This window comes from Oncorhynchus masou, unplaced genomic scaffold (assembly GCF_036934945.1).
Source record: "Oncorhynchus masou masou isolate Uvic2021 unplaced genomic scaffold, UVic_Omas_1.1 unplaced_scaffold_1654, whole genome shotgun sequence".
Classification (NCBI taxonomy): Eukaryota; Metazoa; Chordata; class Actinopteri; order Salmoniformes; family Salmonidae; genus Oncorhynchus; species Oncorhynchus masou.
Window position 1 is genome coordinate 105,284 of NW_027006659.1, and position 4,888 is coordinate 110,171.

The 4,888-nt window shown below is 38.6% G+C and overlaps 1 long non-coding RNA gene across 1 annotated transcript; it reads left to right on the forward strand.

Annotated features, from left to right (window-relative positions):
* The first annotated feature begins 306 nt into the window (after positions 1-306).
* LOC135531800 (uncharacterized) lies at positions 307-816 on the forward strand. The gene is made up of 3 exons (XR_010454188.1): positions 307-367; positions 455-597; positions 701-816. It is a non-coding gene; the product is annotated as an uncharacterized LOC135531800 (long non-coding RNA).
* The last annotated feature ends 4,072 nt before the right edge of the window (positions 817-4,888 follow it).

Here is a 4,888-nt window from a genome sequence, read left to right on the forward strand (position 1 = left end):
AGAAGGAATTTCTGTGTATCATTGGGAAGGCCATGAATGAAGAATCCTTGCTGGAAACTGAAAGACTGCACATTCTGTACTACCTTGAGTCTCTGCTCATTCTGAAACATCTCCAAACGGCTGGAGTGGTCAAAAACATGACCGTAAGTTAACTAATGTCATAAATTTGCTATAATGTTGAATTGTATTTGCTTCTTTGGCATGTGTTATTAATATGTCACTGTTCCAAATGCAGCTGGTCGAATGGCTCTCAAGGAAACCGTGCAAGTTGCCAGATGGAGAGAATTGGACTGTCATCGGTGTTAAGAAGCACAAAACAGCAACACAGCAAGTTGCAACCATTTCGTTAGATGAGGAGGAAGAGGCAGTAAGTATATTTACTACAATATGTTATTGTGAATGTGATTGATTTAATACAAACCAGTTAAACAGATATTAATGTTTTTATTTTCAGTGGTTTGATGTGTACTACCGATATGTTCGACCAGCTTTTCTTAAGAACTCTGATGACACGGAAGCAGATGAGAGCTTCTTAATTTCCACAACCGGGAACCCGATCTACAACCCATCCAATGATCTACAAAGGTTTCATTCCAAGTAAGTACACCACTGTTAAGTAGAACACTGTTTAATCATTCCACAATACTTATTTGACAGTACAGTTTTCTGAAACCAAACTGTTTTCTTGATCTTTCATCAGATACAACTTGCCCAACATCACGAGCCAGGTAGCAAGACGAGTTATGGAGACAAATACCAAAGCCAGCTTCACAGACCAACAGAAGGCCCTTGTTGCTGACTACTTGGCCCATACAACTGCTACAGCTGAAAAGCATTACCGCATGAAGACACCAGTCAATGCCTGCCTGGGAATGAAGCTGATCACCAAAGTTGCCATGTCCGATGAATCTAAGTAAGTATTTACACAAATTATATAAATTACACTTTACATTGTCTTGTAAATGCTGCTACATATAGATACAAATGTGTTGTTATTTTTCCTTTTTCAAGTATTGAGACTGAAGGCCCCTCCTGTGCAAGCACAAGTAGAAAGGGAGCATTGTCCAGCTGCAAAGAGTTGGATAAGGCCCAGGCCTTGAAACTATTCTATGAACACTTCCCTGTCACAATTGATGGACAATCAATCAAGAACAAGGACAGACGACTGATTGTAGGAATGCATGAGAGATATTGCTACGACAAGTGGAGAAGCCAGCAAGTGAAAATGAGACGGGATTATGTGATCGGTACGAAGCAGCTAAAATACCCTAAACTAAATACAATTTTGATATATTAATTATTGCAAATATGTACTTTGTTTAGTCAGTAAATAAAGTAGTACATGATAAGGGCTTCTACTATTGAATAAATTAAATTATTAATAACACATTTCTTTTTTGTTACAGCACACTTCCCCAGAAGACAACCCACTGCACGTCAAGTAGAGAGATACATTGAAAGGCTGAACTGGGAGAAGAACAAAGTGAAAGTGGAGACTGTCCTTTGTCACTGGCAACCTTCAATTAACACTGACACACCTAAAGACAACAAGGCAATTATGAAGCTGGTGAAGTCCCAGAAGTGGAAAGGACTGTACATTGCCAGTGACCCTGATAAAGGAAAAAGGTAATGACGACACGTCCATTTGCTAAAGGGGAAGTTGTCTGTGACTACCACGGTCTCCCACTCTCAGGGAAGCAGGGGAAAAAATTGTTGGAAGCAACAGAGAATGACGAGATGGGGTTCCTTTACTTCTACAAGGAATCATCAGGGAAAACCTACTGCATAGATGCAAAGACTGTGCCCTGTCCTTGCCACCCAGAGATGGATACATTTGGACGTAGGATAAATCATTCCAGAAAGAGAAGCAACATAAAGGGTCAGCTTCAGCAATTAGAAGAGGGTGGCAAAGTGTGGAACGTCATCCTTTTCATTGCCCTACGAGACATTCAGGTGCAACAAGAACTGTTATTTGACTATGGGGTGTCAAGAAAATCTTTTGGTGGACAAGGAGAAGATTTGGAATGGCTTGACAACTAGGTCCGTCAGCTTGAAATCTGATGGGACTCAAAACAACCCCCTTGGGTTGTGCTGTGGCAGAGATATGAGAGTGACATTTGGAGGTGTTCTTCCTAGCCTGTAAACATTTAGTTCTCTTCTGTTGATATACATATTGAAAGATAATGTGCAATAATTACACAATTAAAATAATAAATCACCACAAACATGGCTTCATCGTTGTTCACAGTTTATTATCATCCTTTTTCATCAGAGAGAGACAGACAGAGAGACTGTCTGTCTGTCTGTCTGTCTGTCTGTCTGTCTGTCTGTCTGTCTGTCTGTCTGTCTGTCTGTCTGTCTGTCTGTCTGTCTGTCTGTCTGTCTGTCAATTCAAGGGCTTTATTGGCATGGGAAACATGTGTTAACATTGCCAAAGCAAGTGAGGTAGATAATATATAAAGTGAATATATACACTGGAATTTCACCCAGTAGATATGGGAGTTTTTCAAAATTGGATTTGTTTTTGAAATATTTGTTCATCTGTAAAATCTGAGGGAAATATGTCTCTCTAATGTCTCTCTAATATGGTCATACATTGGGCAGGAGGTTAGGAAGTGCAGCTTGTTTTCCACCTCATTTTGTGGGCAGTGAGCGCATAGCCTGTCTTCTCAACACAGATAATCCTTATAGATAATCCTTATACGGCCTTTCTCAATAGCAGGGCTAATAGCAGCTCATGTCATGTTGATCAAAATATAGTAGATGGTTCTCTGTTGAATCTTACCCCTCAAAACATCTAGATATTAGTTCCTTGCATAAGCCATTACATGCAAAATTGTTGAACTATTTGTCATAAACTGTCAAGCATAGACAGAGTTAAGGAGCTACGATACCAGTATGTACAGGTAAAACATATATCTATGTAACTACTTGATGCTCATAGAATTCATCCCACCTTATTCACCCCTGCAGGCTGCAATGGATGCAGCATGTGAGGACATCACAGTAGATGCCTGCAGAGGATGGATAAGGCATTCCAAAATATTCTTTCCACGTTGCATTGGAAGGGAAAATATCCGGTGTGATGTGGATGAGAATATGTGTAGAGACAGCACAACAGTGCTGCAGGCAAAGTTGTGCCGTAGGGGTGGTTTCCTGTGTTTCTTTCTAATTTAGTTGTTTTTCCCTTTGTGCCCCTTTGGGTTGTCCAGTCTCTTTCAATCAATAACCCACATACAGTCATATGTAAATAGTACTGTTGAAATTGATATATGCCATAGAAGTGCAGCCTTGTGCATTTTCAATACAGTAACTGTCATCCAAACTGTAGCCTAAAAGTTTACATCAGGTAATACTATCATTCTGATGACACTGACATGATCATTGGCATGAATATTTACTTTTGAGAGATGTACTATGGATTTTTAGTGACTGACTAGCTTTAGAAACATATATATTGTATATTGCAGTTTGTACAAATAGTTCTGAGAAATGCACTTATTATTTTGCACATGCTACGGATGATGCGGAAAAATGCACCAAAGCGACTGAGAAAAACTAAGTAGTAACTTCATTACATTTACTGATTGTGCATTCACTGTCTTACAGAATACAAAGAAGGATCCCTATTGTGTGCAGATTTTGCATAAAGAACCAGGAAAACATATCTATACATCTCACCAGAGTGTGCATGAAGACAGAATCAAAAGAAAAAATTCACCAGGAAGTGAGCAAATCCCGCGATTTGATGATTGAGTATCTTTGGCACTGCAGGATCATTGACTACAAAACACTCAGCTATGTTGTGACACAACCGGACAAAGTCCAACCTTTGATTAAGGATCTTGAAAAACTGGGTGGTTTTGTGATCAACAAGCCAAAAGAAGAACAAGTAACTGGGTAAGCACTGATAAAATAATATATGTGCAAGTTACATGCTATTGGAACTCATTTGAAATGTTGTCCAATTATGTTTGATTGTTAAAATTGTATAAATGTTTGTTAATCTGTGTGATATTTCAGCCAAGTGGAAGTGGCTCAAGTGTTACCCCCAGTTACAGATGGATTTATAGATGAAGAATCAGACAAGGAAGATGACCAGTCGGCATTGTACCAACCGTAAGTAATTAAATAGAAATCAACTCATTAATAGCAAGTACTACGTATAAGTATATAAGCAAACATGGATGTATTTTATTTATTCTAATCTGCATACCAAATATTTTCCAGGCCATTGAGCCAGTCATGGGACACCAAACTGAGAAAGGGGATGCAAAGCAGTGGTTTATACCAAAAGCACCCTCTGGATTGTGATCTGCTGGCTGGATTTGGGAAATTTCTCCGTGACGACAACAACATTCCCAATTTCAAACAGGAGGTATGTACAGAGATTTTACTGTTTACATATTTCAATAAGAATTAATAGATTATAAAGTAGTTATTAACTATGTAATTAATATTATTTACATTTTCATGTACAGGTTGCAAATGTGTCAAGGTGTTTGTTTTACATGGACTCAAACAAACCATCGCTGGATTTTGTTCATAACTTGGAAAAAAGCAGATCATTTTTTACCAAGCTTGCAGACATTGGACAGAAGAAGCAAACCATTGCCAACTACATGAAGAATCTGAAGAGATTTCTTCGGTACATCATTGCCATTACAAGCCTTATTCAGACAGACAGAGCCTTGTTTGAGCAATGCAAGCATTTCCTCCTATGCTTGAATGAACTGCAGAAGTCCATGAGCAAGCAGGTGTCTAAGGAAATTACTGGGAAAAGGTATATATTTCAAATTGATCCTCACAGAAATGTATTTTAAAATAAGTGTGTATTATTAATGTCTTATTGTTTTTGTGCAGTTACACACAGATGGTGTCAGTTACG